We start from the raw sequence: 23,063 nt of genomic DNA, 5'->3' as shown, positions 1-23,063 counted from the left end.
TCCAGGATCATACCCTGGACCAAAGGCAGGCACTAAACCACCCACCCACCCAGGGATTCTCAAAGATTATCTTTATGGAGCTCATCACAGTGCCTGATTCCTAGTAAGTTTTCAGTAAGCCTTAGTAATTATTCTTACTGTTACTAGCTCTGCCCTTTACCCTGATTATATCCTCCATCTATGACTACCCGTCTCCTTCCAAAGGGCCAGCAGTGGGCCACTCTAGGGGGAGCTGGGAGACAGAAGATATTGTCATCATTCCATGAGAAAGCATGGGGTATTTCACGTCAATATATGTGATGGTAAGGCCTCCACAGTTTACACTAAAATTTGAATAGTCTGGCATGTCTAAATTATAATATTCTGATAGAAATTCAGTTTAATTATGTCTCATTATGAATAAAATCACTTTGCTTATTTCTCTTTTCTTCTTCTAAGTCTTAATTTACCAGTTTGATTTGTTCTGTTAGTGATTTTTTAAATTCTAACTTATATTCTACTGTAATGTAGTGGCTCCTGGTTTTATTATAAGCCACCCTAAATCCTTTGTGTAGGACGTAAGGATATAAACAAATAAGTGAAATACACATAGTTGAAATACTTATAAAACCAAATTATATATAGTTTAGGAATATATGCTCATGGTGTTAAAGAATAAAAGAAATTAATGTCAATGAAAAATAACAAATTAATGATGCTGATTCACCCTGAGGGAAAAGGAGAATTTGAGAAGGAAAATCAGAGGGGCTGTAGCTATCCTGGGAACATTTGGAATGGATGGATATAGGGAGATTAAAGTAGAGTGTCCATTTCCGTACAATGACATAATTTTCACTGTGAGTGATCCTGGGAAAATTGGCGTGAAGACTGACTATTAAGACAAATAAGATCCATCCAAAGGTGATGAGAACTTTAAAGCACAGTTGGCTTTTGCATGTGTTGCTCGTGACTTGGTTCTCTGTGCTTCAGCTTGTACCGTCTGATAATGCTAATGTTCCTTGCTGGTATGAATATTTTCTGTCCTTTATTATTTTATTTTCTGGGAACTTGTTGTACATACAACGGTTCTATTAACAGCTTTGACATCTAAAGTTTTTAACACCAAATGCTTTACAAGTACCATCTAATCCAATGACTATTCTCATTTTGTTATTCTCTTCTCTTAAAATCTCTGTGATTCCCTACTCAGAATCAGCAGAATCGACTTAATTGAAAGACCATCCCTTCTAGGAAGCCTACTGCCACCATCATGTCAGAGACTGGGTTTTCCGGTACAAGGTGGGGCTGAAATGTCTTGCCTGGGTTCATTGTTGTTGAAGGCATGGTTCTGGGTTAGGAAGACCTAGAAAGGGCACAACTGGAATTTAGGGCCTAGAATTGGAAAATAAGGACCTTGGGTAAAGAAGATAAAGAACAAGGAAAGAGATCAGTGACATAAGATGGGATCTCCTCATTAGGCCCACTGGGATCCATGGGCAAAGGATTAAGTTTAGTAATGAATAAACATCAGAAGTCGGAGTCAGATGAGGATGATGGTATGAGTCACATGCTCACAGCCACACAGCTGTAACTGGGACAGCTGGCTTCAAATCTGGGTCTGCCTTACACTAGAGTTCCTGTCCTTTACTTTTATGTTATGAACTTGTGTACATATTTTACAGTTACTTTTGCTCAGGTGAGCAAATGTGTAAATTCCAAGTTTTAAATGAAAACTTAATTTCTATCTCAAGCTCCTATTGTCTCTGATGCAAACATCATAATGGAGTCATTACCAAGGAAACACAGTCATGTTAAGTTGCTGTCTGTCATTTCAGGTTTGAGGTTAGTCAACTACATTCCTCTTGTGCCTGGAGTTAATATGATGCTTAGAGGGTGATGCAAATGGTGGAGAGAGGTTTATTTCATGACTTGGGTTTGTCTGGGTGGCCTGCCATTGTCCAGTCATTGAAGGATCTGGCTTATCTCTACCATAATGGCATTTGAACAGCATTCTAGGTGAACCCTACCGGACAATCCACTTTGTAGTCTCTGCATTAGTGCTTTTACCATAATTCTTCTATAATCCACCAATACTGTCTTTGGGCTGATGGCTGCACCCACTCTAAGTGACCACAACAGCCTTTGGGCATACCCTTGCTGATTCTAGGGCCAAAAGAATCTCCTAGGTTGTCCCCAGCCCTCTCCTTTTATACTCTGAGATGGCCACACCATCTGCTGGCACAGTCAGCTGCTTTCCAAAGACTTCCCTTGAGAATTGAGGCTCAGATTCTCCTAACTTTGAATCCAACAACTTAAACGGAGGGCTGAAGGAATTTTGGGGTCCCCGCGGAGGCTGAGGTTGAAGGAGGAAAGGGTTGGGACATAGTCTCTGCACTTCTCTCCTTAGTGGGTAACTCTCATGGCTTGTCTCTGTTCTGTGTCTATTATCTTTTCCTCCCTAGCCACAGAATTCTCTCTCTAGACTGATGTGGAGGTGAAGAATTGAATCAGGATGACAACATCTACTTCCTAATTTTTTGGCCTTATTCATGGATCTGAAATGTTTGAGCTCACTCGTTCAGCTGTTCCTTTTGAAATTCTTACTTAGAGCAAAGTGGCCTCTGGGTTCCCAGCCTGTCAAGGTGGGTCACTTCTGAATGGGGCTGAGAGGCAACAACGCTCCAGTTTGTGCTTGCATTTTATTTTCCAACTTCAATGAAATAATTACACTTGGTTAGAGGCATCTTTTTTAGGGGAGATCCCAAGAGTTCATGAAAGTATTTTGTAAAAGTAGCTGATGTTGATAGCTTGCCTAAATAGCTAGGACTTAGTAAGTTCAGTAAAAGTCACTTAATTTGCTGCTCTGCTGTTACTTTGGAACAGTAACTTTGACATTTAAGACACATCAAAGGGAATAATTATGTAACTTATAAAATTAACAAGTACAGTGGCAGTTCACAAAATACTTGAGCCAAGTCTCTCTCCGTGCAGGTGTTGTTTCAAAGGTGAGAAAAATTTGGCATCAACCATGGATGTCAATTGTGTGGGCTTGCGCTACTTACACTATCAATCACCCCTGTGTGCACACAGAAAAGCTCTGTTACAATAATCTTGAAGGCACTGCCCAGATTCTCTTGTTCATTCAAATTGGTTTCATCCTAGACTCTTCCTTCAACTCCATATCTAAGCAGAAACCAAATTCTATCTCGTGAATATTCGTCTTGGCTTCTTCATCCCCATTATTACTGCCTGAGCTCAGACCTTTATCATCTCTTGTTCAGAACATTATTACAGCCTCTTGTCTCTTCCTGCCTCATCCTGTGCATACTCTGCTTACACACAAGTATTCTTTATGAGATACAAACCTAATCTTGACTCTCTCCTTTGGAAGCTGTGATGCGGATCTACAGTTTACAGGATAAAATACCAACCCTTGAGCAAGATGTACAAGGCACTTTACCACCTGTATCTGCCCCGTGTCAGCTTGCATTCACTCACTCAATAGATTTTTACTGAATGCTTTATGGAAACAAATATAAGTGGGCATAGTTTCTGTCCAGGTAAAAGTGTGAGTGTGAGTGAGGAGTAGGTAGAAAGGAAAAAAAAATAAAGGGAGAAACTTTTACATAGGAATATGCAAAAGATACATTTCTTAGCTAAATCCTTCCAGGTAAATTAAGAAGGCTCATCATCCACTATACTCATGTATCTTTTCCAACACACCTTTAATCCAGCCATTTCAGAAGCAGAATCTTTCACTTCTGCTAGGTTATGATTTTCTTGATAAGCAGATTCTTTTTTCTCATCTTTGTATTTCCTGAGTTGTCTAACACAGTTACTTGGCACATTGGCATCCAGTACTCTATGATTGAATTAAGACATTGTTCCGAATTTTGCCTGAAAGGAGCTGAGGCTTAGCACTACATTCGCTACTGAGGGATGTTCATTTTAATGCCAGTTATTTACGAAAAATAATGTATTTATTATTTCTCCTTAGTACACCCTTAGAATTTTGCCTTAGTATCTTTTAAAATTTTTGAACCATAGGTGAAGGTAAAGAATCTACCCATTCACTCTCGACACCCAGGCTCTGTACTTAGCATTTTCAAAAGACAGGTTTCTGATGTCCAGAAAAGGGAAAGCTTCCTGATTGAAAGAACAAAACCTAAGATAATAGAGGACATACTGTGACAAAAGCACTGGGTGAGAAGCTGAGAAAGAAGTCAGACTGATCATAGAAAGCTTTATAGAGGAGGTGAGCTTCTAGCCTAATTTTGAAAGAAGGGAGAGGTGAATATGGATAGAGGAAGGAAAAAGAACATCCTAGAGAAAGGAACCTCTATGCAAAGATGTGTACTGTGTATGGAGCACGAGATGTAGATTGGTTAGGCTGTGGCGAGGAGAATATTTAGCTTTTTTTTTTTTTTTAAAGTGCTTGGTGTATCTGCTTGCTTATTTATTTCTTAAAGATTCTATTTTGCACATATAAGGAACTTAACAATTTCTTGATTGCCTGGATTGATAGAAAAGGGGTTTTAAAAAGGCAAGAAAATTGAAATCTAGGTAAAATCTCCTAGAAAGTACATTAAATTAATTTTAAATGCATAATATTCCTTTTTGTAAAATCAGAATTTCAGAATTAAGTGGTATAGTGGACCATTATTACTATCCACCCAACTGCCTTTCCTACTTCTGGAATCATATCCCCTTCCCTTTTGGAAATGTCTCCAATATCCACTTGTATCAAGTGCTCCTGGTGGAAGTTTTGCCACCTGCCAAGTTTAGGATGGGCAGGGGACCCAAGCTGAGCCAGTCCATCCCAGGCTGCTCTCCCTTTGGATGATGGGTGAAGCTGGGAGATATGAAGGGAGGAGTAGTAAATGGATCTGCTCTGACCCACTTAACCAAAGCCAGTCTGAAGGAAGGTTGGAACTCAAGAGAGAAGCTAACTTGAGACATTAGAGAACATCCTGGATATTCTAGGCCCCACCCCAATTTTCTCTAAAGCCACCTGCAGCCTAGAGCTATTCACAGCTGACTCCCTAGCCCCCCCAATTTCCCCTTTTGTCATGCAAGTTTAAGTTATGTTTCTAGCATTTTCAGCAGAAGCTGATCTAGCGAATTTAGTGACTTAAGATCTACAGAATCATAAAAGAAATATTATGTTATTGTGAGGAGGCTCTCAAGAGAGCAAACCAATTTTCATTTTCTACTATCATCAGTACTCTGATTCAAAAGAAGCCTGATTATTTTTGGGATAGTCTAGATTAGAACACCACTATCTCAACTTCTAGAAGAGGAGGGTCATTAAGAGTCATCTTCTCCCATCTGGGTCTGACTATCATGATGCCAGCTTTCTCAGCGTGGTGAAAAGGCATTAGAGCATAGAAAAGAGAATCTGTTTCCTGGCAACACAGAGTCCAATAGGCTCTTGTTGCTTTAGGTGCATCTGACATTCTACTGGGGCACAAATGGGCCCCTGCAGTGGCCAGATTGTTTTCGTGTTTTATCTGTTTTCTTTTGAAAAAGGTTGTGCTCTCTACTTTGTTTTGTGATGTCTAGGGATACTGTTTATGTGGTTTTTGGCAAGTTCGCTTGACCCTGGATTCCTCAAAGTGTCGTTCTCTGAGGCAACAGAATGTGCACTAAAGACTTTTAAAAGTACAAAGGGCTTTTTTGGGGGGAGGGCATGTCCTTGATTGGTTAAGGTATAATTATTTGTTGGAATTAATATACTATTACTAGAACATTGTAGAGCAGAAGCAAAACTTTAAAAAAAATTAGCAGTAATAAGTGTATGTAGGGAAGCAAAGGTAGGTGCATTTTGATGATCTCTTTGAGATTCATATCACCACAGGATCTAATGGAGAACATCTTGCCAAGGTTTGGAGATACCAAATGAATATGATATATATTTTCCAACACCTATGAGATTGCATTCTTATACAGAAATCATGGCACATACTGGTATAAATAGCCAGAGTGTGTCTGGGCTACACATAAAACTAATTAGTAAAAAAACCAAATACCCAAGCCAGCAATACTTCTCTGGCTCATCTACTATGTATAGTTTCGCCTACCATTCCCTCCTCAAATTTCTCTGCATTGGTTCAAGAAGCTCTGAGGGAGTATCCCACTTGTGCTACCCCACATAGATTTCTTGTCTACTAGGTAGTCCGGAAGTTCTTCATCACACCTTATTGAGACAGGTCTCTTGGCTACCCTGGGACACTACCATGTTCTCTCTCCTGCTTTTGGTTCTTCAGGGATGTCTCTTGCCAGCAATGATTTGTAATGTCCTCTCATCTGCTTCCCATGTGCAGGTCGTTTAGCTTCCTAACCAGGCTTCTACAGTCTTCTTCCTTCTCACATCTCATGATCTCTGCCTCCTGGGTCACTGCCCTCCTCAGGAGAGGAAAATGCTTTCTGTGTCCACTTAATGCTATGGTCTATTGCCTGGGCTAAAGAGAAGCAGCACTTGGTGTGCTCTGGGCCTTACAGAAATCTTCATAAAGCAGCCCTTTTATTTATTTACTTTATAAACTCTAAATCCCAGGGATTTCTGTTGAGTTCTGCTAGGGTTATTGGGTAGTATGGTGATTAATGGGCCAGGGATAATGGGAGCAACATATATTAGGTGGCACTTAAAACCACCCCTCTCCCACACTGACCTCCTAGGCCTGGATTAATCTTTGTTGACAAAAATTATTTTCACAAGATGCTTCTTTGGCTTTTAGGCATGTAGATCTTATCTTTCTCAACCTCAACATTCCTTTCCATATATATTTGTTTGATAAAAATACATTCAGTACCCCTATGTATCAGTTACTCTGCTAGGCCTTAGGGTTATGCTGGTTGGGGAAACATCCCATCATACATCTTAGCAGAAGGGATTATAGCCACAAACTATCTGTATATTCAGTGGATAAACAGCTTATATTAGCCTCTAAGCCCAACAGACAAGCAGCAGAAGGTTGCATTTGTGAAATGCCAAGGAAAGAAGCACCATAGGATTTCAGAGAAGTAACTGATTCTTGGAAAGGCTGGATTAAGCTCTGTGGAAGACTTGAGGGAATGAAAAGACTAGATGAATGGAGTGAAATGATGAATGGAAATGCAAAGGAATGCCATTCCATGAGGAATGCATATAGTGAGGCCAAAAAGACAAAGGCAATATATATTTGTCCATATGCATGCCAGGAAGAATGATCAGGACAGTATGGAGTCACACAGACCTTGATTCAAATCATAGTTTGATCACTTAGTAGGCATATGTGTGAACTTGGGTTTGCTAATTAAATTCTCTGAGCCTCAGTTTCCTAATCTGTAAAATGAGGCCATTAGGACCTACTTCATGGGTTTTCCTATGGATTCTAAGAATACAAAGTAAACAAATGTAGATAAAGCACTCAGAATCATGTGCGGCAAATAGTAAGTGCTCAAAAACTGATAGTCTTGTCGATTTGGTTGGAGCAGATGATGCGTGTAGGGTAAAGGAAGTTTTGATATTTCATTTTTTAGTTTACCCATTGCTATCATGTGGGAGAAAATGCCTGAGGAACACTCTCTGCTTGAGTACTTACATGGGGAGAAAAAATATCAGATGGAAAAATAAATGGAGGAAATGGACTGGTTTCTTGTACTTCTTCCAACCTCTTAGCGGATGTGTTGAGCACCTGACTGACTCAGCCCAATTCTGTCCATGCACAGGACACGTGTGCCCCAACTGGGCACTGGGAAAGGACATTCCCTTTCTTCCTTTGTCCTTTCCTGGCCATGCAAAGTAGAGGAAAATGGATGTACAAGATGGCCTGACCATATCACTGCTATGTCCTAAGATCAAGTTGAGTTGCTTTAGTTTAAAAAGCCATGAATAAACAGGGCTCACATGTTTATCCTTCCCCCTCATAAAACACCAGCTTACAAACACTCAGCTTTATTTGCTCTAATTTTGTCTTGTCCTTTGTAGCACAATAAACTTCACTGACTGATTCGGCTGGCTCAGTCCCACTGTTGGCTTCTAATCTGTTTCCTTTGCAATCAATTGAAACTCAAAATCAACCGAGTGCTGTATAAACAGAGGCTTCAGAGGGAAGGTGCCATTTTGCACTGAAAGGATAAAATAGATCAACATCTTTAATTTAGAGTCTGCACACACAAGTCCTTGTTGAAATCTCACCTGAGTTGCTACTGCAGCTACAATAAGGTAAAATTAGCAGAATCAGAAATAATATGTCTGGCTCTGTTTGGTTCTCAATGTCTCTTTGCTAAAAGAAGGCAAACTTGTCCTAGAAAATCTGAGAGAAAAGCAGAGAATTATTAGTGGGAGTGGGACGTTTAAAAGTTGCAATAAAAACAACTAAAAGAGGAAGAAAGTGAGAACATTTGGTAAACACAAAAGCATAAAGAACAACAAGTAGGAAAAATAACTATTTAGGATAGGGGCGCCTGGCTGGCTCAGTGAGTAGAGCTTGTGATCTTGGAGTTGTGAGTTTGAGCCCCACGTTGGGTGTAGACATTACTTAAAAATAAAATCTTTATTTTAAAAAAAGAGAGACTGGGACTCCTCGGTGGTTCAGTGGTTGAGCATCTGCCTTTGGCTCTGGTCATGATTCCAGGGTCTTGGGATCAAGTCCCCCATCAGGCTCCCTACAGGGAACCTGCTTTTTCCTCTGCCTATGTCTCTGCCCCAATCTCTATCTCTCTCTTTATGTCTCTCATGAATAAATAAATTAAAATAAAAAAAAGGCTATTCAAGAGAAGTTAACAGTTTGCCAATGAGACAAATCACAAAGAATTCTTGAAAGAATGGTACCCCCATATTGGGTGGGGATTCAAGCAGTCGTCTGGATTGAATGGGAGAGAAATAATACAGCCTAAAAGATTGATTATAAGAAAAAGAATCAAATGGAATTATACTTCCATTCCAGTGAGTCTCCTTTATTATGAATCAACAGCAGACAGAAGAGCTCCTATCATGATTTAATTAAGCAGGGCATCCCTAAATGTGTATCCCTTGTCCTTTCGTTCCTAATCGGGCTTCTTAGCCTTTCTTCTGGTGGAGAACACCTGAGCACCATTGCGTAACAGTGAATTAAGTGTCTCACTGGGGCATGTCAGTGAGAACTTTGAGGGCACGAAGCATACTGTGTCTATCTCTGAGTTTCCCATGCCAGGCCCAAGCCTGGGCACACGTTAGGTCTTCTGTGAATATTGTGACATAAATAAATGAGTGCCCCTTCTGCCTGGCTGAGCCAGCTTTCTGCCCATTCCTTTGAGTATTCCTTAGATTGATTGCTTATCTTCTCCTTTCCTCTGAAGCCATGCATTACCTCTGACATCCAAGAAACATTAAAAAAAAAAAAAAAAAAAAAAAAGAAAAGAAAAAGAAAAAAGAAAGGAACCAGGAAGCCACAGGTCTTTGATTCCCCAAAGGGTTTCCCTGCAACACAAAGTATTTCATGTGTTTGATGAAAGAATCAAAATCACTCTGGCACCATCGTGACAGTAACTAACAGGCTGACAAGCTGTGCCTCTGCCTGATAAATCACAGAGGGCTGGGGTGTGTTTTTCATACCCTGACAGTTTGAAGTTTCTACCTGACACACGTCTGTCAGGCTACAGCAAGAAGATTGAGCCTCAGGGAAGCCCCACGCTGCTGCTCACACGCACGACTGCCCATGAAAATTAGCCTCACTTTCACTCCTATGTGATCTCTTCCCTGGGCCTAGAACCAGAGGTCTTTTCATTATCCTAATTCAGGAAATTAGAGTCATGCTAGTTACAGAACTTGAATGTCCTTATTCTAGAGCGTGGAGACAGCCTAGTAAAAGATACAGATTTGAGAATCACAGAGACTCTTCTTTGGTGTGTGAAAGCAAGTGAGTATCAGTGGGTCCCTGCCTCCCGGTCAATGAGAAGTGTGTGTGCTGGCTCCATAGCATTACCCTTAAGGATGCAGATAATGTGCTTGGGGTTTATGAAATGGAACATGCTAGAGACTGAAGATTTGTGTCTCTCTAAACTCATATGCTGAAACTGAATCCCCAGGGCAGTAGTATTAAGAGGTAGGGACTTTGGGAAGTGATTAGGCCATGATGGTGAAGCCTCCATCAGAGGGATCAGTGCCCTTATGAAGGTGACCCTGAGAGATCTCTTTTCTCTCTCCCTTCCCCAGCCTAAGTGAGGAACCAGCAGTACAGTCTGTGCATGAGGAAGGAGGCCCTCACAGACACTGAACCTGTCAGGGCCTTCATCTGGGACTTCCTAGTTTCCAAAATGGTGAGAAATAAATGTTTGTTGCTAAAGCCACCCAATCTAGGCTACTTTTGTTCTAGAAGCCCAAATGGGTTAAGACAGAACCTATGGAGTAGTGGTTCTTCCCTGGAACAATTTTGTACTCCTCTGCCTCTGGGGACATTCGGCAATGTCAAGAAACATTTTTGGTTGTCCCAACTGGGGACAGGTGCTACTGGCCTCTAATGGAAAAGGCCAAGGGTGCTGCTCAACATCCTACAGTGCCTAGGATGGTCCTCCTACCATATCGGGAATTATTCTGTTCACATGATCAGTGATGCAGAGGTTGAGACACGCTCCTGGGGAGCATGAATGCTCTGGCTCAATGCAGAAGCTGATGGATTTAATTTCTAGAAGGACTACTGCCTCATTCTGCTTAAATAAACTCCCACTCAGAAATCTACCAGCTGACACTTGCTCCCTATTTAAAAACCTTTTGGGCTTTACCCTATTAAAATTAGGTTAAACTAATACTTTCTGCAGCAAATCAATTTTAGAGACTCAAAGAACCACAGTACTCTTCAGGTCTGAAGGCCCTGCCATCTTCCCATTGTCTCACAAAGTCCTCTGGAATATTTCCCCATCCTGCCTCTCATCCTTGGACACACTCCATGTAGTGATGCGTAAGGTGTCTGCTTGTGTGTGGGATTTGCTTTCTGGCTCCTGGCTTGCTGAGATTTCTGTCACTGTGTCAGCAGAGTTGGCAATTCATTCTCTGAATGATGTCCCTCTCCAGCCCCCAAATTCGCACATGGAAGCCCTAACCCCTAGTCACTCAGAACCATGGCCATACTTGGAGATGGGCCTTTAAAGAGGTGATTTAGATAGCAAGAGGTCATTCGAGTAAGCCTTAATCCAATGTGACCAGTGTCTTTAGAAGAGGTGATGAGAACAGAGATGAGTGCAGAGGGAAGACAGGCAGCATCAACATCTCTGGGGAACTTGCTAGAAATGCACGTCCTTGGCCCCAATCCAGATGTGGTGAATCAGAAACTCTCTGGGTGGGACCCAGCCACTGGTGTTCTTATCAAGCCCCCAAAGGGCTTCTGATGTTCTCTCAAGTTTGAGACTCTGGTCAAAGGGTCTGCAATTCTCCAAGAATTCTCTTTTTTGTTCTCAGCACAGTTACTTCTGCCTGCAAGAACTCTCCAGTAGCTAAATCCCTCCCTAGGGTGACATCCTCTCCTTTCATTAAAACACCCTTCGGCTGCTTTACTAAGGGGAAACCAACAGTAGGTTCACAGGTTCAGTGATGCAATGTTTGGCTCTCTAATCATCCCTCCATTAAAATGAGCATGTTGGCTAGTTCTCCCTCTGAAAGTTATTTTTCCCAGACCAGGGTTATAACATCTTTATCCCCGGTTGCAATGTTAAATGTTCTTTTGTGATATCACTGGGCTGTAAGTTCCAAATTCACGTAGTCGAAGAGGAAGGAAGGTGGGGAGCAGATCTCTTACTAGTTCTAGATAAACAGTAATGTTAATAACTTAAATTCATAAAGCACTTTTCAATGTGCAAAGCTCTTTGTACATGCTGAGACATTAATTTCCTCACTTATAGAGTAGGGATATTTAGCTTATAGGTCTTTCTTTTTTAAGATGTATTTATTTAATTTCTTAAGATTCTATTTATTTGACACAGAGAGAGAGCAGGGCAGAGGGGAAGAGCAAGGGAAAAGGGAGAAGCAGGCTCCCCGCTGAGCAGGTCACTTCATGCAGGACTCAATCCCAAGACCCTAGGATCAGGACCTAAGCTTAAGGCAAATGTTTCACCGACTGTGCCACCCAGGTGCCCCACCTTATGCATCTTTTGAAACAAGCCCATGAGCTTGGTTTCCTACTTCCCAGATGGGAAAATGAGATTCAGAGAAGTCACATGATACAAGAGGTCAGTCCTGCAAAGGGATAATATGGGCTTGGTTCTCTCTGATACCATCATAGGAAACTAAGAAAAAACCCATTTGTTCCCACAGTATACTTTTTAGCACTGAACAGGAATGGTCCACCCATCCAGGGTTCTTGCTGCTATGTGCTTGGGAAAAAAAAAAATATGTTTCTTTGCTCTTCCGGCTGTGGCTCCTTGACCTCACTATAAATAACTAAAATGTATAGCCCAGAGGCCCCTGCTTTCAATTCTCTTCTGTAAATTTAGAGAAGACCGAATTCTCACTCTGGGTAATTAGGGCTCGAGATGATTTTTAAAATTGCACTGTGACAAAAGCAAACCATCGGTGGCACGGTATTGTCAGCAGTGGGAAGACTTTGGTGATACTTAGCTGCAGGACACCCTGGAGGTAAGGGTGACTCTTTTTGTGATCGCTGATGCCAGCACAAAGGAGCCTGAGGACCACTGGGGAAGCCTGACGACCTCTGTCCCCAAGCTGGACAGCTATTTCTGTATGTGACGCAGAAACTCTCAGTGACGCTACAGATCATTGACAAATAATTTCCAGCAAAGCGCCCAGATAGATTCGTGTGAAAGACTGCGGGAAACTGGAGAATGCCTTGATGGAGTAGCAGAATGAGAAAAAGTGTGCATGTGTGCCTGGATATGTGTGCGTGTCATGCTTGCGTCTGTGTGGGAGTGCATGTGCATGGATGAGTGTGCATGCATGTGTGTGTTTAATATATTTTTGTGTGTCTTCTACAGCCCCCGCAGATGTTTAAGGGAAAGGATTTTGAATGATGTGTAAGCATGGTAGGGTGTCTTTAAGAAAACCTAAATTTCTGGGAGCCATGGAAATTGAGATGGAATTTTTCTAGGTTCTCTTAAGGAGAAATGAGTGCCAAGATTTAGGGTATAATTAGAATTTGTTAAAGTGTATTCTTGGCAACCACCTACTTAATAGGTATTTTATGTCTTTTTTTCCCCCCTTTCTTTCAAGGTGAGAGTCAATTGTTTGCCATCCCTTAGTGTGCTGGCACAGTGTTGCTCTGACCTCTGAAAACTGCCACCTAGCCCTGGTGTTTTTGATGCTGAATGTGTAAGTTATTGTTGCCCTTTGCAGCATGACGATAGAACTAAAGGTCCAAATAACTCATGATACTGATACAAGAGTTAACATTTATTGTTTACTATGCACTGGACATTGTTCTAAAATTTTACAGGTAATATAGAATTTAACACCTATAATTTGGAGGCAGCCTGAATACCTATACTTATTTTCCCTCATTTCTGTAAACTTATTGTAATGAGGGCAGAGAGATAGTTTTTTTAAAAAGGGAGACAAACTGTAAGAGACTTTTAATCATAGGAAACAAACAGAGTTGCTGGAGGGGAGGGGGAGGGGGAGGGGGTAATTGGGTGATGGGCATTAAAGAAGGCACGTGATGTAATGAGTACTGGGTGTTACATAAGACTGATGAATCCCTGACCTTTACCTCTGAAACTAGCAATATACTATATGTTAATTAATTGAATTTAAATTTTAAAAAATTAAAAAATAAAAATAAATAAATTTTTAAAAAGATATAAATCAGAGATTGAAAACTGGCAAACCAAGGACTGGATCTTGCCAGTGGACATATTTTGATTGGCCTTTAGAATATTTGGAAAAATATTATTTCCTGACATTTAAAAACTATTTCTCATAAAAGTTAATACTTCTGTCAAGTCTGAAAAATCATAGATTTTACGACACATATTTTTTTCTCACAACAGGCTGGTGGATAGATAATGGTCACCATTTCAAACGAATGACAAGTCTTCAACAGCCTGCTACACGGAGTTGTTTTATCTTCCTGGCCCTGGTGGTCATTTGTTTTTATAATTCCTTATTTAAAAAATTCTGTAACAGCAAAGGGAGTGGGAGAGAGCATCAATGAATGTGAAATTTCAACATATTCTGGAAGACTGAAAGTAAATAGAAAGTTTTGTTTTAGAAGTCATAACTTAAAACACTCAAAGGGGCACCTAGGTGGTGCAGTCAGTTAAGCATGTGACTTTGGTTTCGGCTCAGGTCATCATCTCAGGGTTGAGAGATCAAGCCCCACATTCAGCTCTGTGCTCAGCACAGAGTCTACTTAAGACTCTCTGCTGCTCCCTACTGTGCTGTATGAATGAATGAATGAATGAATGAATGAATGAAATATTCTCAAGTTGAACTAACAGAACCCCAGTGAAGCTACAGAGTCTCTGGGTTTGTTGGTAAATGGAGGGTGGGAGGAGGCAGAGGACTGAAAATGAAGGATGTATTTGATAATCTGTGTAGGGCAGTCAACCTGTCCCCTCAGGCCCATTACAACATGTAGATGTCTTCACTCAAGTCAGAAACTGGGTTTCTCGTCTTTCTTGGCTTATTTTCTTGGCTTATTTTCTCTCTCTCTCTCTCTCTCTCTCTCTCTCCTTTATTGAGGTATCATTGACAAATAAAATCATAAGATATTTAATGTGTACATCATGGTAATTTGATACACATATACACAGTGAAAGGATTTTGATACAGGTTTCCCCTGCTATCCGCAAGTAGAGCATTCCCATGAAAACTTGCATAAGCCGAGATAGTGTAAGGTGGAAAAGCAGTTACTGTTTCGTAAAAGTGGAAATCCTCTTTTGCTGAGGGAAACCAGTTACTAATTTAGGTCTTTTATAAAGTGAAGTCCTGTAAAGCAAACTTCGGGATAGCAGAGGAAGCCTGTATATGTGTATACATACGTTGTGAAGGGATTTCCAACATCTAGTTAATTAACATATCCTTCAGTTCACATTTGTGCCTTTGTTGTTGGTGGTGGTGTTTGGTGAGAACATAGAACTTCTATTCCCTTAGTGAATTTCAGACTTTGTTCATCTTCTAGCTGAAAGTTTATACCCTTTTACCAACCTCTCCCTGTCTCCTGTGCCCCTACCTAGGTTCTGGCAAACACTTTACTACTGTTTGAATGAATTTGACGTTGTTTTAGGTTCCAAGTATGAATAATACCATGTCATATTTGTTTTTCTTTGTCTGACTTATTTCACTGAACTTCTTTCTCATGGCTGGATAATATTTCCTTGTGAGTGTATGTATGTATGTATACATCCATGTACATATATATATATATATATACACACACATATACATATATACACATTTATATACATACACACATGCATATAAACATGTTCTCTATGCATTCATCCATCGATGGACACTTACATTGTATCCATATCTTAGCTATTGTGAATAATGCTGCAGTGAACATGAGAGTGCAGATATCTTGATATCCTGCTTTCATTTCCTTTGGATATGTACCCAGATTATATTATTATATGGTAGTTCTAGTGTTAGTTTTTTTTTTTCTAGTGTTAGTTTTTTGAGGAAGCTTCATACTGTTTTCCATGGTGGCTGTACCAATTTACATCTCCACCAATGGAGCACAAGTTTTCCTTTTCTCTACATCCTCATCAGTACTCATTATCTCTTGCCTTTTGATGATAGACGTTTTAATAGGCATGAGATGGTATCTCATTGTGGCTTTGATTTGCACTTCTCTGAAGATTAGTGATGTTGAGCACCTTTCCATGTACCTGCTGGTCATTCGTATGTCTTCTTCAGAAAAATGTCTATTCAGTTCCTCTGCCCACTTTTTAACTGGACTGTTTGGTTTTATGCTATTGATTTGTACGAGTTCTTAATATATTTTGCATATTAACTCCTTATCAGAAATATGATTTGCAAATATTTTCTCCATTCAATGGATTGCCTTTTCATTTTTTTAGATGGCTTCCCTTGCTGTGCAGAAGCTTTTTAATTTAATGTAGCCCCACTTGTTTATTTTTGTTTTTATTGCCTATGTGTTTGGTGTCAAATCCAAAAAAATCATTACCAGGACAGATGTTAAGGAGCTTCCATATTTTCTTCTAGGAATTTTATGGTTTCACGTCTTTAATTCCCCCTTAGAAAAGAAGCAAAACTATTTTAGGAAGAATTGGAGCAGCTGCTGTGTGTATTAGTGCTCTGGAGCAAATCTTTCCTCGTTCTACCATATGGAGCTAGAGTGCCCAGCCTAAGAACCAGCTCTGCCATTTTTCTGCCCATAGTCACTGAACTTCAAGTCAGCTAACTTGTTGTCCCATTCTTAAATGTGAATCAACAGCCAAAGATTACCAATCACTTTTTAAAAACTTGCAAAATGAATACAAGATACCAAGATAAAGATGTATGAAACCTAGTCTGGGAGTATATAGATAATCATGCACAAGAGATAAAGTAAAAACAAGCAAAAACAACTGAACAAAAAAACTAATCTGTATCATAAAAGAGATCCAAGAATAATGTCTCCACAAAATAAAAGCAGAATGCTATAATAAGGGAAAATCTAAAAGCAAGAAAGATAAATTAAAAATTAAGCATGTAACTTACACAAAATTTAAAATCAGTGTTGGTAGATAGGTCTGTCAAAAATCACTCTGAAGTAAAAAGTATAGAAGCATGGAAGATACAGTTAAAAGGAAAAATGAGTTGCAGAGGATCAGTTTTGAGCTTCAATACCCGATTTATGGAAATTCCAGAAAAATGGAACAGAGAAAAACAAAGGGATAAAATTATCAAAGAAATAATAGAAGACAATTTTGTCAGGACTCAAGAATTACATGAGTTTTTAACACCTTGCACACCTAAAACCAAAATTAGATTGTATACCAAGAATACTTCAATAACAATAAAAAATAATTACATGAATTTTTACATTGAAAGGGGACCACTGATGAGTGTGTAGAATGGAGAAGACACCTAGACACGTCAGTAAAGATGAAATAAGTGACAGAAAGCTGTCAGAGGGGAATATGCAATGCAAATTAAAACAAAAAATCACATCGCCTTTCTCACTGGTAACAGTAGGCCTCCAGGTCCTGAAGAAGGATTTGAACTTCAGGACTTGATTATCTATAAAAATGATACATTAGGTATGCCAAATGAATAATCAGGTGTTCTTTTCAAACATGTGAGCAACTACCCAGAAAAAACTCTCCTAGAAAGTTCTCCAGAAAAAGCAAACAGATAAACTAAAGAAAGAACTAAAAAAGTAGGAAGGTGAATTAGTGGAACTAACCCCGGGATCCAGTGAAAATAAAGTATAACTCCATGATAATGAGATTGGAGATGGACTCAGGGATCCCCACTGAAAGAAATCTGGGCAGGGGGTATTTCTTTTCTGTTGTGGGGAAGAGGAGTGAGGAAGTGAATGCCTCTTAATGATCAGGGATTTCCTCAGTTCTATTAGTTTTGTACCAGGCCCCTGTCCTCCCCTGCCTGAGTCATCACGAATATCTCCTCCTCATGGTTACCCTGCTCCCTGTACACTATTCACAAGACAACTGCCAGAGGGATCTGTTTAAAATGCAGGCCAGGAAAAAATAAATAAATAAATTAAAATGCAAGCCAGGTCATGCCTTGTCACGGCTTTAAACTCTCCCCTGGCTTCCCACTTCACCCAGAGAAAAGTCAAAGCTCTCTCACTGGCCTACAGGCCTTCCTGTGAGCCTGTGGCCCAGTTTCCACATTGCCCCTCTGGGCCCCTCTGCTCCTCACCCTCTCCCCTGTCCATGCCCCTCCAACATAGACTGCCAGTCCTTGCTTTTCTTTAGACTTGCCGGGTCTGCGCTAGTCTTGGAGTCTTTTCACTTCCTGTCTGGAATACTCCTCCCCTGGTATCTCACTTCCCTGCCTCCTTCATGTCTTACTGAAATAGCACCTTCTAGGTGAGGACTTCCCTCACTACCTGCCCCATTTTTCATTACACCCCAATCCCCCTTTCCTGCTTTATTTTTGATCTTTGTAAAAGTTATCACCACCTCAATTATTATATGTATTTATTTGTTCATTGCCTCCTTCTCTTTGAACTGGAATGTAGCTTCCAAAGGTCAGGGTCTTCTGCTCATTGCCAAATTCCAAGTACTACAGTGATGCCTGATACTTAGTACATGCTCAGTAAATACCTGTTGAATAAATGCATGAATAAATAAGAAGTCTCCAAGTCAAATATTTTCAAAATGGATTGAATAGACTCAGGAAGAGTGGGGTCAGCATCACCTGGAACCTGTTAGACATGCCAATTCTCAGACCCCAACCCACTCTGCCAAATCAGAAACTCCAGGGGTGGGGCTCTGAAATTTGTGCTTTAACAAGTCCTCCGGATGATGCTGATTTGTGCTAAGGTTTGTGAACGATGGATCTGATCCAATCTGGCTCTCCAGAGGACCAGGCTTACTCATCAGACCAGACTTATTACCATTACACTTTCTTATATGTCATTAACCTTTGTCTTCTGCCTCACGTGCAAACAACATAATATTTCCCCCATTTTAAAACACAAAACAAAAATTTAACAATCTACCCTTGAACAACTTCTCCCTTCTGGTCATTGCCCCACCTCGCACCTTCCTTTTACAGCAAAACTCAAAATAATTCTCTAAAAATTCTATTTTTTTCTTTTGAATTCACTAAATCAGGCTTTGATTGGCAGTGCCCTGCTAAAATTGCTCATATCAAGGTCACTTTGCTTTGCTAACTCCAAAGAGCAAGATTTAGGCCTCTCCTTGTTGACTTGTCAGCAGCTTCAGGGGTGATGGTTTGTCATACTTGCTTCCTCAGAATACTTTTTTTCCCTTGACATCAAGCCACCACACTCTCTTGATTTTCTCCAGCTCAGTCTCCTTTGCTAGAACCTTCTCCTGTACCTGAGTATTAGACTGATTCCCTGAATTCCAGAGTTCAATCTTACACGTCAATGTCTATGCACCATCTCCATTTTGTTGATTATTGGCATCATGAAAAAAGCATGTCCAACCCTGAGCCCCTTTTTGTTCTTTTCTGGGTCTACTTCTTTACAATCTTTATTTTTTCAGTGAATGGTAAACCCCTTCTTTCAGTTACATAGGCTCAAAACCTTGAGTTATCCCTAGCCCTTCTTTCTCTCTTGTGCCTCATCCAGGTCAACAGCAAACCCAATCAGCTCTACTTTCAAAATCCATACAGAATTTGACTGCTTCACATCCCCTTTGCTGCTGCCATCCTGCTCCAAACCGCGATCATATCTCGTCTGGATTGTGTAGTGGGTTCCTAACTGGTCCCATTTCCTCACTTGTTCCCCACCAGTCCATCCTCAGCACAGCCCTGGATTGATCCTGCTAAAACTAAGTCAGACCTCATCACTCCTATACGCCAATGCTTTAGTGATTTGTCCTGTCACTTAAAGAGCAAAACAAAGTGTTTAGAATGATGTAAAAGGTCCTCTGTGATTAGCCCTCCATTACCTTTCTAGTCTAAATTCCTGCTCAGTCTTTCTTTACCACACCATCCTCTTTACTATTAAACACTTTGGGCACATTTCCACTTTAGGGTCCTGCCCTGCATTAGCCACTCTCTTTGTCTGGACTGTCTTCATCCACGTATCTGCCACACACCCCTCTCTCTCCCTTCCCCACACCATGACTCAAAGATCACAATTCTGGTGGTCCTTATCTAACATTTAAATTTTCTTTCCATTCCCTCTCACTTTTCATGTATTTTTTCCTCTCTTTACGACTTAGAATTATAGAACATATAGTTTATTTTATGTATTTGTTGTTCATTGTCTCTCTTCCACAGTCAAATATAAACTCTTTAAAAGTAGAAACATGTGTCTCTTTTTCTCTGCCCTAGTTTCCAGAGCTGTGCCTGGCACATGGTAGGCAGTTCACACCTATCTATTGAAAAATGAATGAAAACTTGAGCTCTTACTTTCAAAAATGTATTTACACTCTGCCACAGGCCTAAGGGGTAATACAAAACTCTTGCATTATTCATGGAAAGAATTTACATATTTTTGTGATAACTTTGTTAAGGTCTATCCTTCTTTCCATTTGATTATTAGCCCCATGAGGATTGGACTTTTGCTCACAACTGTCCGGGGCCAGGACTAGGTGATGTAAGTGAGGCATGTGCTTTGGGCATAAATGTAGTTGGGGAAGGGTACATCAAGTAATCAAGATAGGCAATATTTGATCAGTAATCAAGGTAATATTGTAATGCAATATTTTTTAAAGTCAAAATTAGTGTAAAAATCTACAATGAACAGCACATCAAAATTTTATTTTATTTTATTTTTTTTTAGCACATCAAAATTTTAAATGAAGACAATTCATATTATGGACTTCCTTTAGCCTCGGTTATCAATACGACTCCACTTTGGTGATGATTTTAACTTGTGGTACATGACAACCATTTGCTGAGTGAATGAATAAATGAGGGCCAGCAAGGGGTCATATAGCAAGAGGAATCTGTCTCGTGGAGGCCTTTCTTTGTGCCTTGGCTTTAATTACCAAAGAAACAAATGCTTAACTATGTGCCAGGCACTAACTGAGTGCTTTATAAATATGTACCTATAACATCTTACTTAAGCCTCCCCTCAAACCTCATAAATAGTTATTACTGTTATCATCCCCATTTTGCAGATGTGGAAATTGAGGTCTGGAAAGATGAAGTGACTTATGTGAGTTCATACATGAGGAAGTGGCAAAGTTAGCTTGATAGTGGCTGTGTGACATCTCCCTGGATAGGAAATCTGATGAGTCTGCAAGACACCAGGAGACATTCTAGGAAGGGGGAATCTAAGCAAATTCCTTTTACTGTTATAGAGCAAGTTCACATGGACACCAAAATAAATCATGAAAACATAGGAAAAAAACAGATGTCATGATCCAAACACCAGGCTAGGGAAACTAATGTGGAATTATTTTATGAAGCATGTCAAACATATGGAACAAGTTAGAAAGCAGGGCCATTATAGTTTTTTTTTTTAAAGTACCATTGGTTTTGGAAACCAGAGTGTAAGTATAGAAGAAAGTGAGGGAAAGAGAGAAATTATCCTAACCTCCACAGTAGCAGACACAAGTTGCTCCGATAATTTTCTCATCATTACAAACCTTTAAAAAATGATCTTTTCCAATGAGAAATAATTCATACTATTCTTATGGGAGTGCAAGCAATCCAGTAAGTTCTAAATGGTTTTGTATAGAAAGGATAGGCTCACAGGTGGGGATCACTTGCTAGAGATTATTTGCAAGTCTATTCATAGCAAATGCCATTGACGTTAGCCACACTAACTTGAAATTTATGGTGCAAGGGCTCTGTTGAGGTTTATCCTCAAAAAGAAGATTTGCCATTTAAAATGTGTAAGCAAGTTTTCAGAGAATAACTAACACATTTAATCAAGTATAATGTCTATATCCTTTATAGGAGCATGATCGTCCTTTATTTTGTGCAAAATAATGAAGTTTTATTGCATGTTGTGAATGTTGGCAATGACATATATAAAAGTATTTGGGAAATATGTCAAGGGTGAAAAAATGTGAGAGGCTTTCATATTTGCAGTCTGTATCTTAAAACAAATTGTGTAATACTTGGGGAGTGACACAGATTTGAATCACAACTTCTCAGACGACAACTTCTGATTTTCTTCTCTTCTTCTCAAACCTTGCTTGCAGAAGCAAACTCCACATGGACCCTGGAGCCACAAGCTTTCTCTCTTGAGCTCCTAATCTATCCACCCTGGCAGCTCCACCAGTACATTTTGACAAGAAAACAATAAGAAAATAAAGGTATCTATCCTTGGGCTCCAAGGAGAAATTTATATTTCAATCCAACTACTTTTAAGATGTGTTGAAATAAAGTAAGATGTTTTATACTCTCCTTCTACTTTTACCTGAATTTCTGGGGCTCTTTGAAGTCCGAGAGGGGACTAGCAGCCCTATGTAGTTGTTTTTATAAGACTTCATGAGTGCTTGTCCACCTGCACCATTTTGTTCTATGTGTTCTTGAGAAGTGGCAACTCAACTCTTGGTGCATTTTGGTGTATCTGAGGAATGATTCTAAATCACTAAAAGCTCTAGTGGAAATAACAGAGGCATTTTAAAGTACTGATTTCCAAGAGTGGTGGTGGAAGAAGGGATAGCCACAAAATATCATGTTTCAGTGTATTATATAAACTAATTTGATATCTCTCAACAGGAAAATAGGAGTCAAGTAATCCTCCTTCCTCAGTGCTGCTGGCAGAGATAGCAGCAGCATCTCCTACTTGGCATCATGGCCACCCTCAGACCTCTGGTGAAGCCCAAGGTCATTAAAAAGAGGACCAAGAAGTTCATCTGGCACCAGTTAGACTGATACATCATAATTAAGCATGACCAACAGAAGGAGATTCAAGGGCCAGATCTTGATGCCGAACATTGGTTATGGGAACAACCAGAAAACAAAGCACATGGTCCCCAGTGGCTTTCAGAAGTTCCTCATCCACAACATCAAGGAGCTTGAAGTGCTGCTGATGTGCAACAAATCTCACCATGCAGAGATTGCTCACTATGACTCCTCCAAGAACTGCAAAACTATTGTGGAAAGAGCAGCCCAGCTGGCCATCAGAGTCACCAATTCCAGTGCCAGGCTGTGCAGCAAAGAAAATAAATAGACAACTTACATGCACATCGTATTTGTTCATAAAACTACAAAAAAAAAAAAAAAGAATCAGGGAATCCTATGACCAGACTTCTTTGATATTTCTTTAGTCAAGCATATGGGTTTGAGGGAAGATGAGAACTGCTCTCCTACTCAAAGCACTCTTTATAAGAGTGCTTCCATTAGGTAATATGACAATGAATTTATAGCCTAAAATCCCAAGAAGGCTGAGGGACAAACATGGCAAACTTATTAAAACACTCTGCTATCAGGTGTATGAACTTGGGCAAGATATTTCACTTTTCTAGACCTTTGGTTTTGTTTTTCTCTATAATTTTTTCTTCTGCATATGCAAGATGAAATTAATAAGTTTGCAGACATG

The 23,063-nt window shown here is 40.0% G+C and overlaps 1 long non-coding RNA gene across 6 annotated transcripts; it reads left to right on the top strand.

The window, feature by feature from the left end:
- Positions 1-1,764: 1,764 nt before the first annotated feature.
- LOC140635837 (uncharacterized) lies at positions 1,765-22,793 on the top strand. Of its 6 annotated transcripts, none has more exons than XR_012033159.1 (9): positions 1,775-1,821; positions 2,442-2,621; positions 7,949-8,185; positions 10,157-10,260; positions 13,160-13,258; positions 13,936-14,133; positions 20,106-20,159; positions 21,718-21,831; positions 22,241-22,793. It is a non-coding gene; the product is annotated as an uncharacterized lncRNA (long non-coding RNA). The 6 variants fall into 6 exon arrangements; XR_012033157.1 differs by lacking the exon at positions 20,106-20,159 and adding an exon at positions 9,789-9,860; XR_012033155.1 differs by lacking the exon at positions 20,106-20,159.
- The last annotated feature ends 270 nt before the right edge of the window (positions 22,794-23,063 follow it).

The sequence above is a fragment of the Canis lupus genome, chromosome 6 (assembly GCF_048164855.1).
Source record: "Canis lupus baileyi chromosome 6, mCanLup2.hap1, whole genome shotgun sequence".
NCBI lineage: Eukaryota > Metazoa > Chordata > Mammalia > Carnivora > Canidae > Canis > Canis lupus.
This window is presented reverse-complemented; position numbering and strand designations above follow the sequence as displayed.